The sequence below is a fragment of the Aythya fuligula genome, chromosome 7 (assembly GCF_009819795.1).
Source record: "Aythya fuligula isolate bAytFul2 chromosome 7, bAytFul2.pri, whole genome shotgun sequence".
Lineage (NCBI taxonomy): Eukaryota > Metazoa > Chordata > Aves > Anseriformes > Anatidae > Aythya > Aythya fuligula.
The window spans coordinates 12,535,854-12,555,414 of NC_045565.1; the positions used below are offsets into that span (position 1 = coordinate 12,535,854).

General features: G+C 40.1%; 1 protein-coding gene across 7 annotated transcripts in view; it reads right to left on the bottom strand.

Annotated features, from left to right (window-relative positions):
* Nucleotides 1-19,561, bottom strand: part of ZMIZ1 (zinc finger MIZ-type containing 1) — a 299,337-nt gene that overhangs the window by 92,606 nt on the left and 187,170 nt on the right. Inside the window, exon 1 of one of the 7 annotated variants that reach the window (XM_032191677.1) lies at nt 162-237. The exons of the other annotated variants lie outside the window; for them this stretch is intronic. The gene's annotated coding sequence lies outside the window, so the exon portion shown is untranslated. Of the gene's footprint in view, nt 1-161; nt 238-19,561 lie in introns of those variants that run through there. 7 annotated transcript variants of the gene reach the window in all.

A 19,561-nucleotide genomic window follows, 5' to 3' on the forward strand; every position in this document is an offset into this window, starting at 1 on the left:
TAAAACTTCACACATACGCGAACAGACCTAAAACAGCAATATACATGTAAGCATCCATATGACATTGCTTAGGAGTACGTCTTCAGCAGACGGCATGGAAAAAGGCTGCTTTAAATCTTCTGAAAGGGTTTTAAGAAAATCAAACACTCAGAAAATCTCACCTCAGCTGCATGTTACTGATATTGATGGTTTTCTTTTCTGCCTCTAGTGCTCCATCTCTTGCTTTCCCATTACACCTCTCCCTCCTCCTCTCATACTCATACACACGCACGCACACGCGTACACACACACGCGCGCACACACGCAGCCACTGCCACTTTGCCAGAAGGAAGGGAGAGAGAGAGAAACAGAGAGGAGGAAAAAAAAAAAAAAACAGCAGGCAGCTCACATTTCAAACTTGCAAGGAGGGGTGGTGCTTAAACCACCAGGACAAAGCCTCCCTCTCTGGCACCCAGCCAAAATACTAAAATAAATCCCCTTGATCAATTAATTGGAAGCAACACTTGTCCAAGTCCGCATAACAAACCATTAAGGGCACTGAGGCTGAAAAGTCTTTAGATTCAGAAAATCTTACACACTTGTTTCCCCCCTCCCCTGTTTGCTGAATGCTGTTGACTAAATCCATCAAACTAGGCACGCTAATTAGCGTCCAGAGCGGCTGCTGCAGTGGAGCAGCGCTGGCGGCACCCAGCACAGTTGTACTCGGGCCAGGAAACCTGTGTGGGGCTGTACCTGTGCTGTGCTGTACCTGTGTGGGGCTGTACCTGGGCTGACCTGTACCTGTGTGGGGCTGTACCTGGGCTGACCTGTACCTGGGCCAGGCTGGTACCTGCATGGGGCTGTCTGTACCTGGCCACACACGGGTCTACTTGGACATGCTGAGCCTGTCAGTGAAGCAGCAGGTTTGTGTTTATTGCTGATGGCACTGCAGGCTGCAACAGTGCTAACCACCTAGGTGGTAGCTGGCCACTTACCGCCTTGCTCTTGCCTGGCAGAACAGCAAGCGTCCTCCCTCGCCTGCAGACAGGGAAACTGAGGCAGGCAGCACAGAACTGTGGTTTGCTGGTGGGAGTTACCAGGATACTGGACAGCATTGGTTTGTTTGCTTTGTTACTTTGTTTTTCGGCGTGTTTTTGTTTAAGTTTGGTGCCCAGACCTTAAGCGCTGCCTGATGCTCCTTCATCCCACCACCAAGCACCTTTCCCATGCACCTCCATGGGTTACACACAAGTTTTAAATAAGTTCCACGTTTCAGCTTGTGCTGCAGCGTAGCCTTTTTCAATAAAACCTTTGGTGCAAGGCCTTTGATGGTACCAAAGAGAAAACCTCCCCCACCAAACACAAAAAGGAACAGGAAGCCAACGTGACACAGCTGTCTCCTCCTGGGAGGAGGACAGGCAGTTGCAGCCCAGAGCCAGCCTTTTCCTGCCAGCCCCTGCAGCGTGGAGCCGCTTCCTCATGGGACCTCGGCTCCTCAGGGGTGGCCGGCCTGTATGGCCCAGCAAGGGAGCGAACACAGCCCAAGCAACGAGAAAGGAGGGCCTACGGGGAAAAGAACAGAAATACCAGCAATCCAGCAAAATTCCTTCCAGCTAAGAAATGGCCTTAGCTTTCCCTGCCATGTTTACAATCACTTAACTCTGCTTTATAAACACCTTAGCAGACAGAGTCTGCAACATGACAGATCGGAACAGCAAACTATCACAGATATCAAAGAACACTTCTCAGAAAAGTGATTCCACAAAAGAGCATTGTCAGATTTCATGGTGTGGTGTTTTTTTTTTGTTTTGTTTTGTTTTGTTTTGTTTGTTTTTTTCCTTCAGCAAATCCACTTCAAACAAGCAAGAGGTATGTGCGCTTTTCTCCCAATTTCAGGCAGGGCTATGGCTTTCTCCCCTTGGCTACCGCAATGAGCAGCATGGCGAACCAGGCTCGTGGCGGTATTTCTGCAACCTCTGAGCTGCACAGTGGGGCTGAAGGAAGAGTTCTGACACAACATGGCCGCTACAGGTGTCACCAACATGGCGTTAGGCCCGGAGCACCTTTATCCATGGTGGATAGTCCCTATGACATGACAAAGACTTGAGCCAGATCCTCAGGGACCACGGCAGGCCCACAGGCCCGGCAGAACCAACCCTGAAACAGAATGGCACCTCAATCCCAGTGCATCAGATTTGAGACTCAGTCACACAAGAAAAGTAGAGAACCCTAGGAAACTGTTTCTGTGGCCTTTCAGAGTGGACAGATGCTTTAGGGAGACATAAATTACACAGCTAGGTGGGCAGAATGGATAAATAGCGTGAGTTTTAGAGGATGTTATTTGGGACTGGCAAAGCATTAAGAGGTATATGTTGTAATGCAAAGAGAGACCAAACTCCCTACAGCAGGGTAGCTGCTCTGAGTTCAGCCTTTGTGGTTGCAAATGGAATTTATAATTGACTGCAACTGCGCAAATTCTAGATAAACAGAGCATATATTTTTGTGTTTGTTTCAGGTTTTACTGCATTTACAAAATTTTCTCACAGTTGTTCTGGTGTTACTTCATATCTCAAGAAACACAAAAAGCAACAACAAAAACAGTGTACAGGCAACTGTGAGGTCCTCAATATCAAGACTGACTCCTTTCTCATACGAGACTCGATGAAATCTTATTTTCTGAGGAAAAAAAAAAATCTATAGAAAACTTACATTCCCCATTGTATTATATATATATATACGTTTTTTCTCTCGTTTTTTTCCTCTCTAACTGTCATCATAAGTAAAAGGATTGTTCCCCCCCCCCCCTGCAATTAAATGCACTTTCTAGCCTAACAGTTTAGGTTTCTCTTTTAAGCTGCCTGTCTTTCCAGCGGAAGTGGTTTAGAGTAGACAAATCACTTATCTAAAAATTATGTACTTACTTCTCCTTTGACAAATCTTCAGCAGGTTTCTAATCCCACCCTGCCACTTGAAATATCACTTTCTGTGATGACATTTGAGTCACAGTTGTCAGAAGCATCAGGCTCTGTAGTTAAATGGATTAAATCACACTTCATAGCATACAGTATTTTGAAGAAGGAGTGGTTTATCATTTGTAGAAATTAATCATAACAGTTTTTTCTCTAGGGCAAATTCCCAATCATTTTTAAAGATTACTATGTTTAAGCCCCAATGACAGCAGTATGTCAAATTACATCACAGGGAAGGTTATCTCAGGCAGCGATAACTATTAAGAAAATTCACTAAAGACATGTACTACTGGGATCAGTGGGTCCATGCTGGGTAAGCACCTTCTAAATGCTAAGGTGGGAGACTAAACTCTTTGTCTGTGTTTTGTGCCGCTCCCGAAGCCATACAGACCCCATTGCCTGCAGGCACATCTGCCCTCAGACCCTGGGCAGCCTGTTCTCTGCAGGGCCAGTGCGATGCTCTGCCTGACCAGAGGATGGGGGTCAGGGCATCGTTCGGTCCTACAGGGGCAAAAGGGAGGACACTCATTTGGGCCACCCCTTGCTGATTAAGGTGAGAAGCTAAAAGATTACCAAAGAAATCCTGTTTACCTGGAAATAGGAGGTAGTGTTTTCTGTTTAATGCATGTCATCAATGTCTAGGCACATTGCTGATCAGAATCCTTACAAATCCCAATTTTGCCAGTTACTGCTTAGCCCAGAAACAAATCACCACCACCACATATACACAGTACTACTCTTTGCCTGCTATCCATACCAAAACACTTCCCACTCAAGAAGTTTATTTTTAAAAAGTCCGAAGTCCAGTCTGAAGTTATGATAGTCCAACAGACCTGCACACCAAGGAACACCAATTTCTATGGTCAACAAGAGATGGATATGTATGTTTGGGAGTCTTTGCTCAGCATAAGTGGCACAATGCTCATCTGCACCTATGTCAAGTGGCATAGCTTTTGGGTGTAATTCATGCTTCTCTCTCTCCTTGCCCCTCTTTTGCAAAACATGAACAAAATAAAAACACCTGTAATAAAGTAACAGATCACCTAGAGGAAAAGGAGGAAAGGCTGCGGAGGAACAGAGATCAAATTCCCAATTTGGATGTTCCAGTATCATGTCCACTGTACAATACAGGGGGGACATCATCATGTTCTACTGCAATTTCATTATAAGAGATGTGCAGAGGAGAGAGCTAAAAAAGTTGTTTAGAGAAAAAAAACATAAGGAGTACGGAAACTCTCTTCAAGGAGCTGTAATACCAGTTATTGCCAACTGAGTCATAATATAACCCTTTAGCAATGCAAATTTTCTATGACCAAAGATTTAAAGGTTTATCTTGGGGACCAATCTTTATTCATCAGAGTTTAGCTGCACTGCTGAACACAGCAGGGTAGTTCCTTATAATGTTTATCTAGAGTAGGTTATTTGACCAAGAATTAGTTCCCTGGATATGTATATATTTTACTGTTGATTCAAAGGATTCAAAAAAACTCTTTAGAAGGCTTACAATTACATAGCTGAAATGCACAGAATACATGGATCAGTGGCGCTGTGGATTTTTCCTAGTATTTCACAGTAGGCTGAGTCAGTTGAAGCAGTTATAAATCACAGGGCTGCATCCCAGTCAGAAGGCAACAATGTACTTAAAAACTAAAAAAATAATAAAAAAACACCTTAGACTCCACATCAGGTGTCTTTCATGCATAACCCACTTTTCCAGGATCAAACCAACTCCTTCCAGAAGACAGGTGTGAGAGGAAAACCCAGGATGCATGCACGCATGTATAAATAAATAAATGAACACTCTTATGTGGTTTAGTCCTGTTTCTTGTTTAAGTCAAAGTCTTATTAAGTCTACATTGCAGAGCATACTAAGACTAGAGTACTTAACCTTTGGTCACTTGCTCCATAAAGCTTTAGAAGAAAAAGGTAGAAAAGTTACAAACTGTTAACACAGCATTTCCTTTTCTCCTGCTCTCTTCTGTAACCATAACCACTGTCTGCATGCTCCCTCGCTATCTAAATGTTTTGACGCACCCTCTGATCTGGACTACATACCCGAAAATGCTGGAACGTTGCATTTGGTCTGAAACACTCAACACCTCCTGAAAGAGATTTATGTCCTATTTACCTTTCAAGACCAAAGAAATTCTCATGTCCTTGTTACTTAACACCTTATAAAAACCTTTCCTTCATACCTAAGCAGTGGTTCAGGACAGATCTGTAAGCAATGCAATGAAAACCAAACAAAACAAACAAAAAAAAATTGTAAATTGCTATAATCTTTGTAAAAAAGAAGTATTCCTTAAAACCATCTAATAATATGCAGTGCTGCAACTTTCTAATCTATTTCCTTCCTCCCTTCCTTCCTTTTCTTGATTAAATGCCTTTACCATGTGCGGGAAAACAAAAAGATCTATACAATTACAATGAAATATGGAAAAAAAAGAACAGAATTACAGAATGAAGCCACATTCATCATTTTTGTCTCTTTGGTTCTCTTCACAGTTATGCTTTTAAAGAAAACAGAAACAAAAGTAATGAAGCCATCCAGACATAAAGAATGAAGGACAGTAGTCTAAAGAAAAAATCACATCTGTAATATAGTATGACAGATAGAAGAGATGCTTTACAGAACTAGAAAAAAATCACTGCACAAGGATGACATCAGTTTAGATTGTCTCCAGCACAATGTCATCAGCAACATTGCAGAGCTCCTGCAGCTGCCCCAGCCCACACCTACCCATCTGCCCACCTGGTGAGGCTCAGAATTTTGAGTATTACCCAACTTACGAAATTCTTCCCTTCTGTTGGTCTATTTTGCTACAAATGCTAACAAATGTTTTAAAAACTGCTTTTTGTGGTGAGTCTTATTGTTTTATCTGAAATAATGCAGAAACCAAAATTTCAGAGATGTCTTAATTTTTAGATTCAAATGCATGGTGCATAGTACAAATGCCCTCACTGCTCAACTTCACTTTCAATGCCTCTTTTGGCACTTGGGCTAGAGTTCATGACATCTCTTCTAGGAAATCAAAAAGAAATAGAGTTTAGTTAAAGACCTTTCTATATTAAATGAAGTTTTGCTGCAGCACGATCAAGTGAGTTCCTAAAACATTATGTATTTTTCATTAACTTTTTATCAAACTGATTTTTATACAATGTCTGCAAACTGCCCAGTTTTCCTCATGCAGTTTAGACTTTTTAGCCTCCTATCACTTTGGGGTATATCTGATCAACTAATACCTTGGATTTCAAACTAATATTTCAGGTTCATATGATCTGTAAAGAATTTAAAACTTTGTTATATATAAGGCAAGACTTTCAAATGCAATGAGGATTAGCCTACCTCCCTTGCTAACAACATTTTTCTAAGCACTTTAATAAAAATGTATTTTTCTGCTGCTTTTGAGATGCCCAAGATTGTATTTGGAGTCAAGCTATTTATTTTTGTTGAACTTGTAGCTATTTGTAGCTGACGCCTCCCCCCACCTCTGGCAGGCTGAGAGTTAATTACAGCTAAGCCTCCTCTCTCCCTGGTTAGCTGTTTAAGAGGGATAAGGAGGCAGCTCTGGAGACAGCAGGCTAATCAGGTTTCAGTGAGAGAAGGCAGTGAACTATCAGAACAGCAGCTTGTGAGCCTGTGGAGGGCTGAAGGGATGTGTAGGAGTGAAGGAAGCTGAAGCTTGCTAAGTGAAAGTCCTGCCAGGGGTCCTGGACTCTTCCTGGCACTGTAAAAACAGTTTGTGCCATTGTGGCTGTTAGCAATATTTTTTATAAACATAAATTGCATCAATATTTCTCATTAGGATGTCGAAAGAATAAACCCTGCACAAACATACTCAATCTCAGGGACTATTTTCCTTTAGTTCTTCTTTCTAGGTTAGAGGTGCCCTTGTCTGCAGTGCCCTTATCTTCCTCCTTCCTCCAGGCCAACCCTCAAGGCAATGCAGTGAGCAGGGCTGGCAGGGCCTTCTGGCGAGTGCCTCAATTCACAGCATCCTCCTCTCCGTCTGATCCTGGGTGTCCAGGTTCACTGAGGTCCCCCTCATCCAAAAGGGGTTTTAGAGGGAACCTTATCCATTTGCTTAAAATCCTTACCTTTATTTGTATTTTTCCATGTTAAAAACAACCTGCTAAAATATGGGAGGTATCAGTAGTGAGAATGAATATTTGATACAAATACCCTGAACGGGACATAAAAAAGAAGAGGTATCTTTCCTTGTCCACAGCACTTGCACTCTGTACATCGGAAAGTTAATAGCAAGGCCCTTTCTCTATGCCACAAAGCAACTTTGAGAGCGTTCAAATGAGAAAGTGGAGACACAGTATTTTTGTAATTCAAAAGAACTCCAAACCCAACACTGAACGTCACTTTCTCCAAAACCATCCCAGTGCCTAGAAAGCCATCAGAAGTGCATGTAACTTTTCAGTGGTGCCATATCCAACATATGGGAGGTTATATAAATGAATAAATAGATAAAAATCCAAAGTTACAAATTAAAAGAAAAGTTACACATTGGTGGCTTTGCATCACTGTCTTGGAAAGCTTCCACTCTGGAATACAAAGGCATTCATCATTCGGAGTCCAGCTCATGCTTCTAGCTTTGTATTTAAACAAATCCATGTATCGTCATCATACAGTTTTTATATCAATCTGCCAGAAAGCCATACTGAGTTATTTTTAGAGGGCTGTGAGATAAAGTACAGTTTAGCCTGCAAAGTAGCCTAATAAGGCAAAATGTTCTTGGTGAAGACCAAATGCAGTCACTGTCACTCTTCCCCTAAACCCTAATCAATCTCTTAAGAGCATCCCTTAATTTTTCCCACTTACTGTGGAGGATTACTGCATTAGAAACAACAAGACAGAACTAGTGGGATCTTTATTGTTTTGTCTGTTTTGATAATCAAATATACAGTGATTGCAGAAGAGAGGAAATGGTCTGAAAAGAAAGTGGTTTTGCTCAAATATATCAAGGAAACATTTTGGTAAGCAATCATTTTAGGAAAAACAACAGCTCAATACAGTTTTTGCTTTCAGAAACTGATTCTAGTCTCAGCCAACTCCTAATACTTCGGGCCTCACTGTTTTTCAGAGCAATGTTTCCTTCCACCATGTTGGCAGTGGAACAGAGCTTTAAAGTGGATTCATTAAAATACTCTCAGGGAGTATGCATATGCTTAAATATTAGCAAGGATCTTCTTAAAACTAAAAATGTTCTTAAATCCACTAGATTACTTAAAATCTGAGAAAAAATACTCGTTTTGACATGTTGCTGCTGGAGGAAATAATTCTGTAACAATTTATGAGAACAAGATTAAAAACAGCAATTAACAGAGGCTTCTATCTTTAGTAATTATTCATATACCTGTTTAGCTGATTATAAGTCGTAGCTCCAGGCTGTCTGCCTGCATTGCTAGGACACAGACAGCAACCTTTGCTAAATTGACTCCACTGGCTACGCTCATGCTGCAAGGGCTGTTTTCAAGGACAGATGTACAATGTTATATGGGTAAAGAGACAGGCAAATTAAAGATGGGTGTTCTGTCAGGAAAAGGACTGAAGAACTTGTGTCAGCATTTCCCTACATTAATAGGACCTCAGATTTTTAACCCTTCAACTGTTACTAAGATTTAGGAAGCACCTCCCTTATATGTAACACAATCATGTCTTCTCAAACAAAACCATGGAAATACAATATATCAAAACAAAGCACAAGGGCATGCACTAAAGATAACTATATATCTATATATAGATATAGAGGGACTCATGAAGAGCTGTTAATCCTTCTTAAACTGTGATTCATTTTAAAGCACCATGGCCTGTGGGTTAGACAAGCTAAGAGCAGAACATGAAGTTAGAAAACACATTATTGCCCCACATCAAAAAGTATCCCTCAATTTGAGGCTGCCAATAAATATCCAGCACAATCCTTCCAAAAATCCTACACACACAATACAGACTTATTTTTACCATCTTAATTCTGCCTGTTTGTTTAAAGCAGTGTATGTATTTCTTTGAATGTGGCTGAAAATCTTTAAAACCTGCTCTGCACTGAGAAGTATTCAGCAGCACAGCCATGAAGGAAAGCTGTACTGGCAGCTCCTACCAGCCTAGACACAGCTTATGCTGGCAATGGGTTATGCCTTATGTTGCTTATGTTGGCTACCCATTGAAATGAGGTTTACAATTAAGGGATTACACAACCTCACTAAAAGAGGGCTTTTGGCATGTATACAAATAGGTTTTATTTTACTGGAGGATCTCTAGCATGGACGTAGTCTGTTCTGAGATGAAGAGCATGTCTGTACCTTGCAATGAGATGTGCTGCAAAGAGCCACGAGCCTTTGATGTGCTCCCATGCAGCCAGGCTGTCCTGCCCTGTGGTACTGACTGCAGCCCCCAGAGTCATACAGGACTGTTCTCATCCCACTGCACCAGGGACTGTAAATGTTCTTCTTGCCAGGGATCAGTAGCTTGGGGGCCTCACTACTGACTATCCCATTTCTAAATCCCAAGCTAGGTTTGTTGTCACCATCTCAGGCTCTGCTGCATTATGCTATACCACTAACAAACTACTTTCTCTCTCTTTCAGAGCCTCTCTTCACAAAGGTTTATATTATTTGAGAAGAATGACTAGTCGTCACAGGGTACCTGCTCCCTTTGGTATAAATACCAAATTAAAGAGGCTTTTTAGAACCTCACTATGGAGAATTTCTTTCCAAAAGATGAACTATAATCTAAAATGATTCTTAAATCTCAGTGCTGTGATAAAAGAATGGTGTACATCCAACAACTACTAACTATTGTGGAGTTTCTAGTAACTAGCCTTAATTCAGGAAACAGAATTAGAAGGTAACATCTGTATTTTCCCTAAACTGAAGTAACATTTATTGTGACTACTGAAAACTACCCATGGTAAGTTAAATGCACAGTTTCCACCTTTACTTCAGACAGTCTAAACAGGAACAGTGGTAAAGTATGGTCAATGCTGGTCAATTTGGCCAATATACTGCAGGCTTGATCTACTCAGGCCTAGAATAACACGAGGTTTAGGTGTTTACAAATGAGGAAAAAAATTGCAAGAGAAAGATGTTAAAATTAAGACTGTTCACTGTTTGAATAAGCTCCAAAAGAAAATGTAAAACAAACAAACAAACAAAAAAAAAACAAACATTTCCTTGATGTGATGAAAAATATGTTGTGGACAGCCAAAGGAAATCTAACATAAGGTACAATCTTACACGGGAGTTTGACAAAGACTAAGAAGTTTCTTTAATGTAATGAATTTCTACATTCATAAAACCACAAAGATGCTTATAAGTTCCTCCTCCCCCAAAACACATTTTCTGTATCTGAATATAGAAAAATACTAAAGTTCACCATTCAAAAATTTTAATAACTTCATCCATCTGTTAAATAATTTACACTCTGCTAGAACATGTATCAACAGTATAGCTGTGAAAATATACATTACTCTATAACCTGGAAACTATCCATCAGTATTTAACACTATTTCTTACTTCTCTCCTGCAACACTGCATGGAGGGTTTCACACAAGGGCATTGCCTTGATGATGTACAGGCACCAGAAAGGAATATTGTCCGTAAAAGATGCTTTTGAATAGCTTCATCAAGTCAAGAACCCTTGAACTTTCCACTGTGAATGACAAGAACTGCCCTCTTTTTAACCAACACTCACATCATTTTTTCTGTCCAGTGTATACAACACATTGCCTGGACTGGCAAAGTATGTACCTTTGAAACATTTGAGAATTGAACAGCTCAAGAGAAAAGCTTAAGGATGGGCAGTTCGATGAGGACATACTTCTAAAGAAGCATTCAAAGCAAATACAGAAGAATTGTGCGTGTTCCCTTAAGCTGAAAATGTGTCTTTGCTTTTTGTTTCGTATTTAAATACACTGGTAAGTGAACATTAGAGATGAACATATTTTTTGGAAGCTTAACCAGACAACTGTATATTTAAACACTTATTTGCTTTTAATTTCTTAAAGTATTTACAAAATACACATTGAAGCATCTCATCTTTAAGTATAAAAGCTGAAGTGAAAGTTCAGATACAGCGAGACTGACTTAAATGAGGAACTATAATTTGGCTAAGACTCTTAGAAGAAATTAAAATTTTGGATGCCTCAATTTGAGCAAGCATAATTGGGTATGATTTTCTAAAGTGCTCAATTTCCTGCAGCTAAAAGTTAAGCACTTTTAACATCCTTCTAATTGCGCACCCAGGACCGGAGGAACCACAAATCATTAGTCTGCTTTGGGAACTGCGGCCTGTATCACCACAGCTCCAAACTTCTGACCAGTCACTGTCAGATCTCCAAACTATTCACCAACTAGTCCACCTTTATTATCAATATTTTAAATTAAAAAGTGCTGGCAGGTTATTTAAATGAGGCTTAATATGCTTTAGTATTACTCTGCAGACCACTTATCTTGGCCTGGAGGTCTGCTGTCTGGAAAACACTGTGCAGTCTTTAACATGACTTTTGTCAAAATCTTCTGTAAAAAGATGTAAAAAATAAAAAAATAAAAAAAAAGAATAGACATATTTACACAGATGTACTTCAAATGAAAAAACAATCTGCCTCATGCTTAAAAAATAGCTTCTATACTAGCTTCTGGGATTAGAGATACTACACCTCCAGGAGGCATGTGCTCTCAGAAGGAAAGACAAAGATCCTACACCACCAGAGATTACATCAAAACCATTTCTATTTTTTCATGCATAGAATGTCCTCTCCAAATTGCCTTTCTCCTGCTTTGAATCACCATTATTTTTTTTGAAGACATACTTGTGGGTGAAAGCCTATAATTGTAAAATTTATAGTCCAGTCAAAATTAGGTTTTATATTCTAGTACTATCTCCACTCTCATCTGCCATCCCTTTCTGGGATTTAATAGCAGCCCTTACCTCTGCTGAAGGAGTGAATTTCAGTGAACTAAGTCTCCCCACTTGGATCAGATCAGAATCAGAGGGGTCTGTTAAACTCCTCTCAGAATTGAAAGAGAGGGGAGAGGTGTGGAAACCAGCTTCACAAAACTGGAACTGAAATGTTAATGAGTACCTTTCAATACTGTTTCTCAGTAGTGTTATCATTTAGAAGAGAGAAATGACTGCCTCAGCAAGTTTAGAAGACTTACATGTCATGTAATGCACTCGGAAGTCTTCTCATGCTCCTGGAACTAAAGGGGAAAAAGATGGAGGGAAATACAACACTGGCTCCTCACCACTTATTCTTTACTTCTGTGGAAAGGGTAGGATGGGAGAGAAAGAATCCTATCTTATCCAAAGACCCTTACCATATTGTTTTTGTTATCCCAGTCCCATGCCACATGCTATTGGCAGCAAACCATCTCCTGGTGCACTGTTAGGCAGACTATTCAAAGTCCACAGCACAATTTTCTATTTCCACACGGACACGGAGTTTTTCTTGGGTTTTTCATGAAAGCAACTAGGACTTTCTTTAGCTTTTCCTCATTTTTGGCAGCAATTTCTCCACAAAAAAAAAAAAAAAAAGAAATAGGAAGCCTGGGAGTAGGTAATGACTCTTGGTTAATTCTTGTATTGGCTCCCAGTGCAAATTACACACGGTAAGATTTCTAACCCAGTTCCCAGTTCACCTCTGCCAGCCTTTGCTCTCTCCACCAGCCTCAGAATAAATAAATATATTTATATATATATATAAATATATATAAATATATATATACATATTTATATATAATATAAATGAGTTCACCTCAGAATAAACAAAATAAAATACACATGCACACAGTTTTCTAACCTGTGATAAACATAATTTATCTCACTGAACGTGGGTTCCAGAACAAAGTAGCAAATCAGCCAGGAGAAAAATGAAATGCCCTTAAATTTGGGGTTACTTAAAAAACAAAAGCAGAAAGCACATACATATGTAGTTTCTATACTGTAGGAGTAAGCATACAAACCTAATCAATAGAGCACTGGTCAAATTCAAATCAGATCAATCAACGTTTTGTTTTGTCTTTTAAACATCACCATTACCACAGGAAGACATCAGCTAGGCTGAAGTAATAAAGGTTCAATGTAATGAATATCCCTATGACTAATCACTAGTAATACTACTGCCCAGAGACCCAATGAAGATTAGCATATCATCTTAACAGAAACAGTACTGCTTGTCAACTTTTAGCTTTAGAACTACAACTAAATTTTTAGATTTGGACACGCCTCATATAAAAGCAAACATGATTTATGGACATTCAGTAGGAAAAAAGACATGAACCCCCCCAGAATGCCATGAGGAGGCAAGTAATAACCTACTAATCTACTAAAATGTGGAACATAGTTTACATGATTCTTATAAAATATTTATGCTACTCTCAGACAAAGTATTGACTGAGACAACTGACTTTGTCAAAACCATTAAAACATCCTCTAAATAATTACATCAGATTAAAGAACTGGTATTTAAGTAGCAATGCTCTTTGAGAGTAGTCATCCTCCAGGCTGGAGGATGCAAAGGCAAGAACAAAGGTGTGGGAAAAGAACATTTCTGCCCTTTGGTTACGTATCGCTGAGGATGGCTGTGTCAATCAACTGCTGTGCAGGCCAGCAAGGAAAGCTCGAACGCAGACTGCAAATCTGAAGGAAAATCCACTCATTCCTACAGCTCTCCAACTGAACTGCGGGGGTGGCAAGTGGCACCCTTTGAAGGAGAGGGGCTGCAACCACGTTCAGGAGGGCAGAGCTGGGAGGCTGCAGCATAGGAAAGAAAAAGCTTTCAAGATTGAGGCATGCTGTGGAGACATAGCCCCATGGGGAATTCCTGAAAATTATACTAAATCCTCCCAAGCAACCTGGCACACTTTCCATTTTGTGTTGGAAAGAAAGAAACAGACACAGAAAAGAGGCATTTTTGTCCATAAGCGTATGAAAAAAGCAGTACCTGACCTTTAACACAACTGATTGCACTTCCAAATAGAGTCAACGGAGAAGAGAAGTCACTATGTCACCATTTAAGCCCAGTTTGGGAGGGATTCACCACATTAATGGAATTGATTGTGTTAGTGCATAACAGCAAATCCACTGTTGATCTGCTATCCTCACTTTAGGGAATAACCGAGCCAACAAGGAAGGTACTGTGATGTACCTAAGAGGCAGCAGATGAGGAGGTGACCTTGCCCTGAGGCTGGGCACTAACACAGGGCAGTCAGTTCCCATGGGACAGTTGGCTCCCCTGCAGCCCTGCTGGTAACAGCCACCCCATCTTCTAGGATCCTCCAATGGTCTCTTCCATGCATATTCTTAATGGTGAAAGCAGAGACATCTTTTTGTTCTTCTGTCACTTAAAGGCATTACTCTGAACCCTTCTTCCCTCTGTCCTTCCTACCTATTTCAGTTACAATTTCCTCAAGAAAAGGACCTTCACTTTTTGTGCTGAGTGTCTCAACACAACTGGACACAATTTCTTGATCACTTGGACCTCTGAGAGCACAAGTGAGTAACATCAGCACCACAACCAAGCACCACTGCATCAAGTCACCAGAAAAACATACACTTACGGCACTTTCTTCTTCAATGACTAAGGCAGATGAAGTTACCTTCTTGGGAGAAAAAGCACTTTTAAATGTTGCCAGGACTTGCTATAACAATACTTAGCTATCTAATGAACAGACTAAGGCTAGAAGCTAAGGTTTTTGATCACTTGTTTAAAAAGCAAACATTACACATGTAAGAAGACTAGGAGTAATATATTCTTTCATTTTATAAAAATGTATCATTACGATCAAGGATGTGACTGTACCAAGAGAGTTCCAGGTGTCATTAACTTGGTTAAGTGGCCTTTTGCAATGGCCTGGGTTTCGGTAAGAACTGGGTTATCTCGTTACCATCAGCAGCTGTGCAGCAGCGTACACAAAATGAGGGCACTGGTCACAGTTCATCTCACATGCCTACATCACCACATTTCTTATTGTGAATTCAGCCTCTCTGAAATTGTTTTTGATCAAGACGTAGAAGGACTTAAAATAGATATTGCCTAGTTAAATTTGTTCAGTCTGTCAGGTTGCTGATCTTCTCAATCAGGTTTCCAATCAGGATATTCAATCAGGTTGCTAATCTTTTGCTTATGTTGCAACTGTCCACAGTGTAAGAGAACTTCATGCTTAGGGGTTCTGCTTGAGAAACATGGTTTCTGAAAACATTTCCCTTTACGTCTGTCATCTCATACACAGCAAGCTCTTAATCAGAAGGCTGCATCTCTGAAATATTATCCCCTACCTGTAATTTGAAACATTCTTCCTTTGGTGTTATTATTTTTTGTTTCCTCCACTACAAATCCTTAAAATAGTTACTTAGTAGGACCAACATAGCAAGTGATTGGCCGTCATGCTTTTGTAACCCATTTCCACTTCAGCAGACTGAGACACAGAAGAAATAACACGCTACAGAATATTATCATCTGACACCACCACAGTGTCAGCAACATACACAAGCACACACACTCCCCTCATACGTGCTTAAATTCAAGGTAATTTGTCAGCAGATGAATTGTGGAAAGTTGGTACATTTTTACCTGCAAAGGCTTTTCTTCACTGGTTTGCTTTTTGTTGGTTTCACCCCCCCAGAATAACAAAGATTAAAAGAAATGTGTCTATGAAAAAGGAAAAATATTAATCTAAAGTCATTGATATTCAGTATTTTAACTCTGTCATCCAAAACAAAAATATATTTATACCATTTCTGCTATTTTTCTGGTCCCAAATGTAGTACCATTATTACTACTTAGTCAGTTTGTCTCTTGTATACATTCACTCCATCAGCCATTGGATAATCAAAGGGTGAGATTGGCCACGTGAATTCTAATTTGGCATGACAACCATATTCTATTTTTTTAAATATTCCCTCCAACTAAATGGTAAAGTCAACATATCATCTCACACCACTTTTGCTCTAAGACAACCCCAACTGTGACAGCAAATAACCAAATTGTGACAACAAATAACATAGTTCAGCAAGTGACATTCTCCTAAGAGACATCCGAAAGGTTTTCACAGAAGATCAACAAGAAGCAGCACATTTTAAAATGCATACTTAAAACCACCACTCCGTCTCCCCCATGGAGTTCAATAAGCAGAGCAATTTCTCACCGTCTGTGCATTAAAAGCCGAGGCAAGGGAAAAAGTTTCTGTTATATCTACTAACAAAAACTGTTTGTGCATACATTGGCCTTTCAGACATACGCGGTCTTACACTTTGTCACTTCAGAGCAGATGTTTAATTGGGAGGAAGCGATTTTAAAACATCTGTAGCCAACATCTGAGAAGTTGGATGAAGACCACACAGAGCCTTGAGGAAATTAAAAGTGTATGCAATTATGTCACTTCCTAGACTGTGTGCTTAGGAGAATTTAAAAAAAAAATAAACAAAACCAGAAGTTTCAATAGTGAATCATCAAAATCCTTGTTCTCCCCACCATTTGCCTTCCTCTGCCTTAGAAAAATATTGGTACTTTAGGAAATATTAAGTCCTTTAACTGAGCATCCGTGATTTGACCAACAAGAGGCACTGCATCCCTCCAAGGAAAAAAACAGAGAATCAAAAACAATTTAGTAGCGAGCCTTTAATCCCTTAGGGAAACAAAGGAAAATGGAGTAAATATTTAGAAGATGAAATGTTACTCAGTCCTAGTGAGTCTCAGGTGTATTGCAATAACTCTGGCTTAGTAAATACAGCTGTAGTATATAAAACACCTAATGTCTTCCACCAAGAAAAGCCAAGGGACAGGCTCTCCAGAATCCAAATCTCTAACTCGCTAAAAATTGGGCTGCCTCCTTATTTCTAGTTACACCTTTCAGAAGCCAAGTTCTTAAGAGCTCAGATAAGAAAAACTGTTCAAGTGAGTTGCTTCTACTTGCAGAGCTGCAGTGAGAGAGGACAGCAAAAAATGAAGTGGCCAAACAGATGAGTTCCCATGAACGTGAGGGGAGGGCCAGGAGGTTCAAAAACATGAAGTTTTTGAAATTGCTTTGCTTGAACAGAGCATCATTGACAGAAATCAGTTACTACAATTCCTAAGTTCTAATTCAGAAATATAAGCCTTAACAAAATGAAAAGCATGTTTAAATAAAAACTACAAATGCAGTTCGGTTTTGTTGTCCTTCTGTGGAAGTCATTTATCAGTGCGTTATTCACAGGCAACACTTCATCTCTCAACCTGAGAAGTCGGGATTTCTTTACTTTATCAAATAAGTAACAATAAATGTTAGTTCACTACAAAGATTACTGTTCAAAAACTTCAAATTTAATTAGGGTCAGGACAATGAAATAGTAAAGGCTCAGGTCACGCAAAGTTTGTAAAACAAAAGGAAAATCACAAGCATCATAAAAATCAGAAGTGACCAATAAATCTTTTTCTGAAGTCCACAAAATACATCACTGAAATGTTCCTCAAAAGAAGGCCAAACCTTTTGATCCACTCACTGAAAGCGAAGAACTGCTATGTAAAAGTAAGCACTAGTCAACTGTTGGGACTCGGGAATATCAGAAGAACTTTCCGGAATTTGTGACCTACAAACTGGAACCACTGCTGGAGTGGTTCCATGGCAGAAGACTAGAGGCAAGCACAGAGCACACTGCTGTAATACATGCACTCATATAGCTGACATGCTTTGCCTGTCTAGAAGAATTTTTCCTTTAGTCTAAACTACAGACCATGGCTTAAAAAATAAATTAAAAAAAAAAAAAAAAAAGAAGCTGTTTCACAAGATGCTCTGAGGAGGATAAGAGCCCATACGATCTGTAAGTCTACCAGTTTTAAGCCTTTTATGCGAGGCACCTGCTCCTCTGGAGCAGCAGGGACAGCATGCCTTGTGCCAGCAGCTTGTCAGAGGTCTCTGGACCATGAGATGGACAATGCATACACATTACCAAACACACACCCTGGGCATGCAAAACATACTTAGAAAACATATCTAGAAGCCCTGTGGTATCTTTACCTTCTAAATACTATAAACTGGAACTTGATATTCTCCTCCAGGAAACAAAACCCGAACGCAAGTAGCCAAACTTCCAAGAAGCAGGCAGAAGACTGTTAAAAGGCCTGTGGAAAATTTCCATTTTGGCATGCATGAAAATGATGTGCTATCTCAATTTATAGCAAATATAGACCTTTAAAAAATGAAAACTAGATTAAATGAGTTAATTGCCATTAATGAGCAGCCCAAGACAGAGAAACAAGTACTTTGTCTCTTGTCCCATGAGTTATGATGGCCCACTCAAAGCTGACTAAGGAACTAACATGGTTGTTCCAAGAAACAAAATAGCAAAAGATTCAATCTTTGGCAGCTTTTAAACCATCTGCTCCACGCTATTTTAATCACTTCTGCTCAGTACAGAGATTATGGGTTTCAGTTCATTTGTGGTGGAAAAACAAAGGATGCTGCATTTTTGGAGTGTGTGTGGGGAAATCCAGAATCCTCACAGCCACTCGGAAACGGGAGTATTTGAAGAAAGCAAAAGGCTTACTGTTTGCGCATCCGAGCGTGATAAAACCGCCCTCCCCCTCCACGAGGGATTCCTCCTGTGCCTTGAAGCAAACACAAATTGGAATGTGCCACACTGACCTGGAAAAGGGGGATGTGGGGAAGCAGCTCCTATTAGGAGCTTTATTATGGCAAAACAATTAGTATCTTTCTTTCCAGCGGAAGAACCCCGAAGTTCCCATTGCGATTTATTGTGGGAAATTGCTTATTAATGTGAAGAATGTGTTTTTTCAGCTCAAAAGTTACAGACTTTCTGTGGTTTTCCTGTAGCATTAAAAGAACAGTAAGGTAGAAGCTGTAGGTGGGTTTAAAGTTATGAGCATACCTCCTCAAGAACACAGTAATTCCTTCTCCCTTCTCCCCATCCCTGAAAGAAAAGCCAAATTCTCTCTGAGATGACAAGCAAGCAGAAAATGTTAGCCCCACAGCTAATTTGTACGCATCTTCAACTACAAGTGTCCTCTGTGCAGGTGACTGGTGAAACAACACGAGAGCTTCTGTTTACCTGCCTGAGCTATACGAACAACTATACCCCTGTGCCACCTACATCTTCCCTGAGGACCTGTACTTTTACTGGTTTCTCTTCTCACTGTCTCTCCTTGGCGCTTCTGAGGCAATCTAACACAGCTCTTCGTGCTGCTCTAGGCTGGAATGGCGTGTCAGTTCTCCCCCACCGTGCTGAAAGGAGATGTCTTCCTCAACATCAAAAGCAGATGAACTGTTCTGAAGACACTGAAGGCCTACTAGGACCTCAAATGATTGCACCTGTGATCTAAGTTGTAGCTAGGTGAACACATTTAGTGAGAGGGAACTTGCTCTCCAGCCTCTCTCTAACCATGTCAGGTCGCTGGAGCTGAATGTGCCACTGAAAAAGTTTCTTCAGATGTAAACATTAATTCTTTAAATTCCCCTGATCAGTAACTCCCATATCTAACAATTTACTACTGGTATCACTGGATGAACTTAACTGCACGAAGGTCAGCATGAATTTGGTCAAATAGGTACAGCTGCTTGCATGGCTTCAGAAGAATATAACAGGGTTGGTTGGAAAATAAATAACATGTATT